The 12,128-nt window shown below is 50.0% G+C and overlaps 2 protein-coding genes across 2 annotated transcripts in view; one reads left to right on the forward strand and one right to left on the reverse strand.

Annotated features, from left to right (window-relative positions):
* LGMN (legumain) overlaps nt 1–12,128 on the forward strand; it is a 1,022,235-nt gene that overhangs the window by 813,549 nt on the left and 196,558 nt on the right. The gene's annotated exons all lie outside the window — the stretch shown is intronic.
* The window catches only part of UBR7 (ubiquitin protein ligase E3 component n-recognin 7), a 367,041-nt gene that overhangs the window by 313,505 nt on the left and 41,408 nt on the right, over nt 1–12,128 (reverse strand). The gene's annotated exons all lie outside the window — the stretch shown is intronic.

The raw sequence follows: 12,128 nt of genomic DNA on the forward strand, positions 1-12,128 counted from the left end.
CCTTTTGTTGGGTAGTGAGGGAGGAGTGGGGGCCAGTTCTTATTACATCCGCCAAAATAGGAGTCCTTGCAACACCTACTCATTAGCCCTAGTGCAACCCCTTAGGGTTGCCCTCTTGCCACTGGCAGCCCATCTGAATTTGAGAACAGCTCTCACCTCTTCCTGAGCATTCTCAAAACCTGGATGTTTTATGTAAAAGGTCAATTTCCTGGTTGGCTTCCCTTATTTCTGGGGCCCTCGATGCTCCAGCCACATTGCTACTCTCACCCTCAGGGCCATTTTGGAAGCTCTTTGCCACCTGACCCCAGTGTCACAGGGAATCAGGGATCTGGGTGACGGTTTATCATTGGCTGGCATCGTCCAGAGTCCCTCCTTCCTGCCCACCCCTCTCCATCTGCTGCTGCTGCTTTCTACTAATACTTCCTGTCCCACACCTGTGCTCACACCTGTCCCTAAATAAGAACCTGGTGGGAGCTCAAAGGAGACTGAAATGGCCACATTCATGCATTTATGTATTCATTCAACGACCATTTGTTAAGCATCTACTATGTGCTTAGAACATCCTAGAACAGTACTCAATTGAGGGTACAGCATTAAACAGAACAGACAGGAGCCCTACGTTCTAGATGGTGAAGACAGAAAATGAATAAGAAGTAACATCCATAATTTGTCAGCAGGGAAGGGGAGGGCTGTGCTGAGAGAGGGTGTGGTTATACTTAAATAGGGTGAATCGGCTCATGCCTGTAATCCCAGCAGTTTGGGAGGCTGAGGCGAGCAGATCACCTGAGGTCAGGAGTTTGAGAACAGCCTGACCAACAGGGTGAAACCCCATCTCTACTAAAACTACAAAATTAGCCGGCCCTGGTGGCACATGCCTGTAATCCCAGTTACTTAAAAGGCTGAGGCAGGAGAATCGCTTGAACCCAAGAGGTAGAGGCTGAGTGCAGTGAGCTGAGATCACACCACTGCACTCCAGCCTGGGCAACAAGAGTGAAACTCTGTCTCAAACAAACAACAACAACAACAACAAAAATGGGAAATAGAATGCTGGTTGCCAGGGGCTGAGGGGCAGGAGGAAACAGAGAGTTAGTGTTTCATGGGTACAGAGTTTGGGAAGATGAAAAAGTTCTGGAGATAGATAGTGGTGATGGCTGCACAGCAGCATAACTGGACTTAATGCCACTGAACTGTGTCCCTAAAAATGGTTAAGATGGTAAATGTTAGGTTGGGGATATTTTACCACAATAAAAAAATCACTCTCAATATCTTGTGGGGATGTTGACTGCAGGAAGGTGGCTGGTTCTAGCCTGGAGGATGGAGAGCAGGGGGCAGAGCTGGTGTCCTGGCCTCCCTGGAGGATAGAAGCTGTCCAACCAGCATCTCTGGGAGCACCACAGGCACTGGACCTGGTGAACAGGAGGGGAGAGGCACCAGAGCCCCTGCCAGAGCTTGGTCTTCTGGGATCCAGGGAGGATTCTCACAGATGTTCAGCTCCCCAGAATGCTCATTCCAAGAGAGGTCCCAAAAGTAGCCCTCTCTCTCCCCCATGGGGAGATGCAGGCTAAGAGCTGGCCGGGATCCCCTGGGGCCCCCCACAAGCCAGGCCTGAGTCTAACTCTAACAGCGCGGTCAGAGCCCTGCCCATGTCTCCTGGTGCTTTGAGGGCCCTGACCAATCTCCCACTGCTAGGATCTACCCTCTGTGTCCACACACAGGTTCTTTTTTTTTTTTTTTTTGAGACAGATCTCGCTCTGTCGTCCAGGCTGGAGTCCAATGGCGCGATCTCAGCTCACTACAACCTAGAAACCCAGAAGGCCGCAGAAAGCTGCAAGTTCAGGGAGTTACCCCCAGGAGCAGCCCTCAGCCAGTGTTATCAGGCTTTTACTTGTAAATACCCCTGGGTGGGATAATTCTGAGGAGGATTTTTTGGTACCATTTCCCAGCAGTGATGTCTGGCTTCATAGTGCACACTTTATTGACAGCGCACACTTTATTTAGACAGCCCACACTTTATTGACAGCACACACTTTATTTAGACAGCCCACACTTTATCGATAGCATGCACTTTGTTGACAGCTCACACTTTATGACAGCGCACACTTTATTGACATTGCACACTTTATTGATAGCACACATTTTATTGACAGCGCACACTTTATTTAGCCAGCCCATACTTTATTGATAGCGTGCACTTTATTGACAGCACACACTTTATTGATAGCGTGCACTTTATTGACAGGGCACACTTTATGACAGCGCACTTTATTGACAGCACACACTTTATTGACAGTGCACACTTTATTGACAGCACACACTTTGACAGTGCATACTTCATTGACAGAGCACACTTTATTGACAGCGTACACTTTATTGATAGTGCGCACTTTATTGACACTGTGCACTTTATTGACAGCATGCACTTTATCGATAGCACACACTTCATTGGCTTCCTTTCCCTTCCCGACCCCTTCACCCTCCAGCCCCATTTTCCCTCCCTGGTCTTCTACCAGGGATTCCTTATCAGCCATGTGCACTCAAATCCTTGTCTCAGAGAACCCAAGCTAAGACACTGACCTGCACCGGCTCTCTGTCTGAGGTGTGGGTGGTCTGACTGTGTTCCTGTTCCTCCAATGGTACTGTGACCACATGGAACTCAGTGCCCTTCAAGCCTTGTCCCTTCTCAGGCCCTGGCAGGTTTATTCTCTGTCCCTGGCTCTGTGGCTTGGTTGGTGTTAGTGTGGAGGGTGGCTCTTTAAACACCTGTCCTACCTAGGAGGTGTCTTGTCAGCTCCAGGTCATTGCAATGCCTCCGACCAAGGTTGTGGCCCAAAAGGTGAGGGTGGGCCGAGGCCGGAATGCACTTGGTTGGGAAACTGAACAGGGCCTTCCATGAACCAAGGTGCAGTGACAGAATGAAGGGGTGGGCAGAGCCCTGGGCTCTAGGGTCAGCCTGACACACAGCCTATCCTGGGGCTGCTGTCAATTCCCTGAGCGGCCCGTGCCAGCCGCTTTCCCATGATTTCCCATGAGGAGGAGGATGATTGAATTGCTCACAAGTGTGTGAAGAGTAAAGCAGTCCATGCAGGTGAAAGGCTCACATATTTGTGATGCAGTCACTATCATTATCCTCACCTATAGATTAGGAGGTAGAGGGTCAGAGAGGTTACCTAAATTGCCTAACAGCACACAGTTAGCAAGTAGCAGAGGAAGGATTTAACCTCAGGCTGTGGGTCCCCAACACAGTAATGTGGATGTTTATTGGTTTTAGATAAATGTGGACGTTTATTACTTTTAGGTAGATGCTAATTTTGTCTGACAAAAGGGGGAACTGAGTCTCAGAGACAGATAGTGTCTTGTCCCAAGTCACACAGAAAATCCAAATCAATAGCAGGGTTGGGTTGAGAGCTAAGCTCCCCTGGGTCCCAGCCTTGGCTTTCCTTCCCGGAAAAGGTTGCTTTCCCCCGAATGTCCCGTGTGATGGTGCTGTGGGGGAACGGGCTTCCCCCAGGTGTGATGGTGCTGTGGGGGAATGGGCTTTCGCCCAGGGTTGCTCTGCTGCCTTGGAGACGAGCATTCCAGGCCCTGCCACACTCTGGCCTCTATGGACCCAGCCTCTTTTTCTGCAGTTCTACCAAAGCTGTTTGCAGTCTGGGAAGGGGAGACATTCAACCAACATGTCTTGAGCACCTGTTGTGTTCCTGTCTCTGTTCCGGATTCTTGACATATGCTACTAAAGAGAAGAGGCAAGGCCCCTGTCTTGTTGGAGGCTATGTCCTAGGCTGAGACAGACTTCAACAGCAAACCATAATAAATACGTGCAGTCTAGAGTGGGGTAAAAGGTGGTGATGGCTGTAAAATACCAGAGTGGGAGGGCGTGGGTCTCACTAACTAAGTGGCCAAGGTAGGCCTCATTAAGACAGCAACTTGAGTGAGGTCCAGGGAGCGAACCACGTAGGCGTATGGAGGAAGAACTTTCCAGGCAGAGTGAACAGCCAGTGCAAAAGCCCTGGGGCAGGGGCATGCCTGGCAGGCTTGAGAAAGAGCGAAAAGGCTGAGGTGGCTGGGAGAGAGCGAGGCCAGGGTGGTAGGAGATGTGGTGGTGTGGGCTTGCATCATGCAGGGCTTAGTGGGCTTTGGCAGGGTCTTTAATTTTTACTCTGAGAGGGGCGGGAGTCACTGGGAGAAGATGGGTGGGGAGGGCGTGAGGCATTGGGGTCTGCAATGCATCCTATGGATGGGCCCTCCAATCTAGCAAGCTCCCAGCAGCCCTAGCACCCAACTCCATCCCAAGAGGCCTGAATCAGAGTCTAGGAGAGGAAAAGAGAAAGCCACTGCCACCACCGGGCCCTGGTAGCCAGAAGTGTCCCCTTTGGTGAGCTGCTCCCCTGGCTGAGGCTCAGGACTTCTCCATGTGAGTGGTTCCTGCCAGGGGGTCCTGCCTGTGCCCCAGGGAAAGTGGCAGCTGCTTATCTGATGTTGGGGCCCAGGCCATGGAACAGCAGAGTCAATACACCCTTGTCCCACTTACACAATCATATTTTCCAAACACACAGCTCCCCCAAGCCCCTTATCAGGCCTCCAGGTGGAAAAGCCCTGTTGCCTGGCAATGTTGCCTTATCTACAAGGTCTGCATGGAGGCCAGAGCGAGGTGATTTCATTATATCCTCTCCCATCTGTCTCTGCAAACATCCCCGGGGGCTTCCAATTAAGGTTTTGCTTTTCTTCTTCAGCAGATGTTTGCTTTAATCTAATAAAACAGTTTGCAGGCCTCCTCAGTGGGTGTAGGAGGGCTTCCGTAGGCTTCCGCCCAGGAGGGTGTTGGGAAAGGTTGGGGGAGGATGCCAGGCACACCAAGCCCTGGACACCGAGGCTGGCTGGGGCACGAGGCACAACAAGCTGGGAAGAAGAAGCGGGCCTGGCCCACACTGAGAGGAGAGATACATCTGCCTGTGCCCCGCCTCCTCTCCTTCCCAGGGCCATATTCCCCGGGGTCCAGCGGCATGCTGATCCCTCTTGAACATGATGTCTTCTAGGGTGACACCACTGGGTCAGGGCTTCTGCTTCCAAGGGGAGATCACCTGAGAGATGGGACTGCAGAGGCTCCATAAAGAAGGCGCTACGGGGGAACTGCTTAGCGATGTGCAAACTTCAAACTCACACCAGGCAAACCAGAACATAGGAAGCTGCAGGTTGGGTCCGGGGTGGAAGATCGTGGGAGGCACTGGCATGGCCGCTTAGATAAGTCATTGTGGTGGAGAAGAAGGTCAAAGTAGAGGTGCTTCTAAGATGGGCTCAGTAGCTAAGTCTCTGAACAAGAGATGACCCCATGCCCAGGCTCAACTCTGTGGGTTCTGAAATGGTTGACCTGTAGGGCCTCCTAGGGAGGAACCTTCCAGTGACTTCAAGGTAGTTTTTGTCCCTAGAGGTCTTTGCTGGGTGGCAGAAGCAGCTAAGAATGGTGGGAATAGCTGCACTTTGGAGCCAGAGAAACCTGGGTTAAACCCTGGCTCTTCTATACTCGTTGTGTGGCCTTGCAAACATTACATCACTTTTCTGAGCCTCTGCTTCCTCTTTTACAAAATGACCCAAATAATCCCTTGTGTGATTTCTATAAATTTCACTAAGAGGATTCAGTCTCACCAACATTTATCAGTGGCTACTATGTTGGGGCTGGCTCAGCGGTGTTGGCAATGGAAGAGGAAGTCCCAGCACAGTTCCTGGCCCTTGAGGGTGTTCAGCACCTGTGACTGTCCCCAGGTGGATGTCATAGCTCTTCCCTTCCCTCTCTCCCCCAGGCTCTGTCCTCAGTTGCAGCCCTGGGTTCACCTGGCTCCATTTGCAGCTGACTGACTAAGTCAGCCATACCCTGCAAACCTCAGCATCAACAGCACTTGGCGGCACAGCTTCTGGGAGAGCCACTGTTTTCTCCTCAGGAAAATGGGGCTGTTGATATCAGTGCCCACCTCCTAGAGCTCTCATGGGGCCTCGTGGAGTTATTGTGCATCAGGCGCATCACACGGGATTTGGCTCAGATGACTGTGGACTCAGTGGCAGCACCTGCCTGTTCTTCTTGTAGCTTTGGGATGTAGTTTTTCAGGTGGCCGAGGATCTCTAATGTTCAGAATGGTTGAGCTGCCCATGGCTGTGTCTAGTGCCCCCTGAAGGAGAGCCCAGAAAGGAGATGGGGGCCCCTGGTGAACTGAGGGGTGCTGCTCCTGCTCTCCACTGAGGAGCGGAGGGTGAGCTCATGACCTCAGCCCTCAGACCCTGCCCCTCCAGAGCCAGCCCAGTTGGGGGTCAGAGCCACAGACAGAAAGGTCTCTGGGGAGCTCTGGCCTGGAGAGAGGATGCACAGTGCACTCCCTAGTGGTAGGGCCTGCAAGGCAGAGCTGAGTCCCCTTGTCTTCTGCCAAATGATGCTTCAGACTCAGTTGGCTAAACAGCTTCCCCACTGAAGGACAGGCTGTTCCTCGGCCCTGCCCTCATCCCCATAGCTCAGAGACTAAGCAGTCTGGTTACCCATTTCTCCTCATGCATCCCCAACCTGCAAAGGGCCAGCAGAGAAGCCAGGACCAGATGGGCCCTAATCGTGGACCTTTCTCCTTACCTGGACCCAGTTCAGTCCAGGCACGGACCTGCTGTCTTCATCTTCATCCACCTGCCCAAGAAGACTTCTCTTCCTTCTGTGTCTGAATTCCACGATGAGGACTTCATCCCTGTGATCAAAGCTCAGCACCCCCACCCCAACTCACTCCCAACAGGAGGTGCCACATGTCAGGCATTCTCGGTCATTTTCTCTGCTGTATGGGGGGATCCATGCAGGTGGGGCAATGGCACCAAACCACTTTTATCTTCCAGAAAAACTAGAAATTTACACCCTCAGAATGATCCTTTCATATTTCTTTGGCTTTCTCTCTTGTTATCCCACTCTCATCCCCTCATCAGTAATGCAGCCTCAGCTGCACCAGTCTAGGGGGGTCCCACCTCCCCTGTGGCATATTCACGTGCCATGCATGTTTCTGCTTCCATCCCTTTCCACATGTGCCCTGGCCAGGAATGCCTTCTCCTCTCACTCATTCATCTTCCCCAAACATTAAGGCTCAGCTCAATTCCACTCCATGCCTTCCACCTCAAGAGATCACTGTCTGCTGAGATCTTTTAGCACTTACTATCCTCAACACCACTATTTGGCTCTTGCCAAATACTGTTTTCCTCTTTGTGTAGATTACCTTGTATGAATTTTTTTTTTTGAGACCCAGTCTGACTCTGTCACCCAGGTTGGAGTGCAGTGGCATGATCTCAGCCCACTGCAACCTCCGCCTTCTGGGCTCAAGCAATCCTCCCACGTCAGTCTTTGGGGTAGCTGGGACTACAGGTGTGTACCGCCACACCCGGCTTATTTTTGTATTTTTTCATAGAGGCAGGGTTTCCTCATGTTGCCCAGCCTGGTCACAAATTCCTAGGCTCAAGTAATCTGCCTGTGTTGGCCTCCCAAAGTGTTGGGATTACAGGCAGGAACCACCGCGCCTGTCACTTATGCAGATCTTTTATCTGCCCAACTAGATTTCAAGCCTTTTTAGGGGAAGGACATTGCTTCAAACCATCCCGGACCCTACATCCATGGGAATATGACCTATTTTTTTTTTCATGGAGGTGAAAAATAGCTTAACCCAAATATGAGGACAATGGCATTTTTCACAAGGTAGGAGACTGGTTGGGAGGTGTTTGATGGGGATGACGGGGGGTCCTTTCTGGATCTCCTGCCTGTGTTTCACCCTGTGAATAGTACTCACATTGCCTCTTCATGTAAAGATGAGTAGGTCAAGCGAGGCTCTGTGGGTTTGCCCCAGTGTGGGCGGAATACAGCGCTCAAGGTTCGCAGGCTGCTGTCCGTGGTCCTGAACCAACACCTTCTGCAGAGGAAAGCTGGGTACTGGTTTGGTGACTCTTATCTAACAACTCCCAGGGGTTATAGTTTTAACATCTTACCCTTTTTTCCCCAGCTGTTTAAACTTTTGAAAATTTCAGATAACGACAGATTAATTAGAATCATGGCTTTGTTTCTCAAAAATTCATGGAGATTTATCATATTTCCAATAGTCAGACATTTTTCACCTCTGAGAAACTGGAGGTGGAGTCAGTGTCTCCTCCATCATGTCCCTCACAATATTTTTACGATTTTAAGACCCAATGTGCTCCATGAAGGAGTGCATTCCCACCTTTTTGCATCATTTTATAAACATCGTATTAGCTTTACCTCTTACTGACTGGGTGAACTTAGAGAGGCCAATTCACCTATATTGGCCTCAATTTTCTCTTTTTAAAATTATGGCAGTGACTAGGCACAGTGACTCATGCCTGTAATTCCAGCACTTTGAGAGGCCAACGCAGAGGATCCCTTGAGCCCAGGAGCTCAAGACCAGCCTGGGCAACATAGTGAGATTCCCATCTCTACAAAAAGTAGAAAAAAAAATAGCTAGGCATGATGGCACATGCCTGTAGCCCCAGCTACTCAGGGGGCTGAAGGAGGAGGATCAATTAATCCCAGGAAGTGGAGGCTGCAGTGAGCTGTGATCTCACCACTGCACTCTAGCCTGGGTGACAGAACGAGACTCTATCTCAAAAAAAATAAATAAATAAATAAAATGGTGGGAGTGATGGTGCAGAAGATTTGGACTTGATTACCTCAGAGATCCCTTTCTTTGCTGAATGGTAGCTCCTGATTCAATGCCCCTGTCTCGCACATCTCTGTGGACGTTTCCTCCCAAACTCTTTAAAATAAACAAGAAAATCTAGGTCATTCCCTGCATCAAGCTCAAAGGCAGTTTCTCAGGATGGCCTTACTTCAATTGCTAGTAATAAGGGGAGGGCTTCTGCCTGTGAGACCTGCTTCCATCACAGAAGGGCATCCAAAACACCTGTTCCTCATCTCTCATGTAGCAGTGACCTTACCCATAGCCCAGCTTTCCTGGTGGAAGTCACATGATAAAAAGCACTTGGTCCCAAATGTAAGCAGTGGGGTGGTGTCTACACATTCTGGAGTAGGTCTGTGCCTGAACAGGAGGTTTTAAGGACAGCAAAGGCTACTGAATTGGCCTCAGAACCAGGGAGCCTTTCCAGCATGGAGGATCTCAGGGGCCTCCAGCTGCTGTCATATCCCTGATGAAGGGGCTTAGAAGAATCCACAGCCTCCCTCTCCTATCAGTCCCCTTGGCTCCCAGCTCCAGGATAAGTGGTTCAGGGCCAGTGGGTAGATAAATCCCTAGCTTAAGCCTGGACCTCCCTGGGTGTTGCAGCCACCTCATCCTGAGATCCCAGTGAGAGATCTTCCTCCTGAGGCATTGAGTGCTAATAAATAATAAATGCCACAGTAGGCACAGAACAATGATACTGAGAGGCCAGAGAATTTTTACAAAAGTGGGGAGCCGAGCCTCAAGTGCATTTGTCCCAGAATCACAGGGCCAGAAAGGTCCTCAGGAGGTCACCTTGTGTCTCTCATAGCCTTGCTGATAGCAGAAAGGAAGAACAAAAGATGCATACAGCAAACTCCAGATGTGGGGTGGGTGTGGGTATGGCACCTGTAATCCCAGCATATTAGGAGGCTGAGGTGGGAAGATCACTTGAGGAGTTCGAGACCAGCCTGGCCAACATGGTGAAACCCCTCTCTACTAAAAATACAAAAATTAGTCGGGTGTCGTTGTGCATGCCTGTAGTTCTCCAGCTACTCGGGAGGCCAAGGCGGGAGAATCTCTTGAACCCGGGAGGTGGAGGTTGCAGTGAACCGAGATTGCACCACTGCACTCCAGCCTGGGCAACAGAGCAAGACTGTGTCTCAAACAAACAAACAAACACTCCAGGACCTCCAAGCCCAACCTCACCTCCTAACGAAGAAAGAAAACCTAGTCCTGGGAAAGGGGCGTGGGGACGCAGGTGCTTCTCTGAGCAGAGCTCACTTTGCAACCTTGAGCATAGTTCTTAAACATTTTGGGCCTCAGTTTTCTCATCTGCCAGTCGGAACTGTGTGCAGAGGAGCAAGTGTTTGGGATGTCCTTCTGCGATAAGAGTGGGCCCCACAAGCAGAAGCCCCTCCCCATTACTAACTTGGGAGAATACTCAGTTCATTTCAATGACCATTTAGTATTTCACTCATTCATGTATTAATTCAACAACTATTTATTTGAACACTCACTATGTGCCAGGCCCAGTGTTTGGTGTTGGAGATGCGGTGACTAACAACACAGGCAGGGCCCCTCTTCTCACAGAGCTTGCTCTCTAGTGCCTGGGGAGACTTCAGAGAGCTCTGAGCCAGTTGGTGAGACTGCTTCAGAGGAAGGCAGGGTCTCTCTTGACCAGTGCCTTGGAGGAAGAGGAAAAGAGGAAGATGAAAAGGATGGTAATGATGATATGGAAGGCTGATTGACTGAATGAATGAATGAATGAAAAGTTTTGACTTCTTCATGTGGTGTAAGAAAGAGAGGGAAGGCCGGGCGCGGTGGCTCAAGCCTGTAATCCCAGCACTTTGGGAGGCCGAGATGGGTGGATCACGAGGTCAGGAGATCGAGACCATCCTGGCTAACATGGTGAAACCCCGTCTCTACTAAAAAATACAAAAAAAAAACTAGCCGGGCAAGGTGGCGGGCGCCTGTAGTCCCAGCTACTCAGGAGGCTGAGGCAGGACAATGGCGTGAACCCGGGAGGCGGAGCTTGCAGTGAGCTGAGATCCGGCCACTGCAGTCCAGCCTGGGCGACAGAGCGAGACTCCGTCTCAAAAAAAAAAAAAGAAAGAGAGGGGAGTGGTTAATGTGTTGATATCACTAATCCAGGCCAAAACACTCAGATTTTAAAAGTGACCAAAATATGTTGGCGATATTAATTTAAAAGTCTTAGGCCGGGCGCGGTGGCTCAAGTCTGTAATCCCAGCACTTTGGGAGGCCGAGACGGGCGGATCACGAGGTCAGGAGATCGAGACCATCCTGGCTAACACGGTGAAACCCTGTCTCTACTAAAAAATACAAAAAAAAACTAGCTGGGCAAGGTGGCGGGCGCCTGTAGTCCCAGCTACTCAGGAGGCTGAGGCAGGACAATGGTGTGAACCCGGGAGGCGGAACTTGCAGTGAGCTGAGATCCGGCCACTGCACTCCAGCCTGAGCAGCAGAGCGAGACTCCGTCTCAAAAAAAAAAAAAAAGTCTTAAAATGTGCATGCCCTCAAACCCAGACATTCATCAAGGATGCAAATATGAGTATATAAAGATGTTCAGACTGGGTGTGGTGGCTCACACCTGTAATCCTAGCACTTTGGGAGGTGCTAGGGAGGCTGAGGCGGGTGGATCACCTGAGCTCAGGAGTTCAAGACCAGCCTGGACAACATGACAAAACCCCATCTCTACTAAAAATGCAAAATAAATAAATAAAAAAAAAATTAGCCAGTGTGGTGGCTACACCTGTGGTCTCAGCTACTTGGGAGGTTGAGGCATGAGAATCACTTGAATCCAGGAGGCAGAGGTTGCAGTGAGCTGAGATCATGGCAGTGCACTCCAGCCTGGGGTGACAGAGACTCTGTCTCCAAAATAATAAAATAAAATGAAAAATAAAATAAAAGTTCCTTATGGCAATGTTTATGAAAGCCCCCAAATGGAAAACATCCAGATATCCATCTACTGGGGATCAACTAATTCACATACACAATGGAGTATTATACAGTCATTTGGACTGATGCTTTAGAAATATAGCAACATGGCCAGACACAATGGCTCATGCCTGTAATCTGAGCACTTTGGGAGGCCAAGGCAGGTAGATCTCCTGAAGTCAGGAATTCGAGACCAGCCTAGCTAACATGGTGAAATCCTGTCTGTACTAAAAATACAAAAATTAGCCAGGGGTGGTGGTGGGCACCCGTAATCCCAGCTACTTGGGAGGCTGAGACGGGAGAATCACTTGAACCGAGGAGACAGAGGTTGCAGTGAGCTGAGATCACACCACTACACTCCAGCTTGGGTGACAGTGAGACTCCACCTCAAAAAACAAAAAGAAATGTAACAACATGGTAAAATATTCATGATATATAAATGCAGAAGACATGTATGGTACAACTTCCTATGTACATGAAAAATGTCTGAAGACACACATC

The sequence above is a fragment of the Macaca thibetana genome, chromosome 7 (assembly GCF_024542745.1).
Source record: "Macaca thibetana thibetana isolate TM-01 chromosome 7, ASM2454274v1, whole genome shotgun sequence".
Lineage (NCBI taxonomy): Eukaryota > Metazoa > Chordata > Mammalia > Primates > Cercopithecidae > Macaca > Macaca thibetana.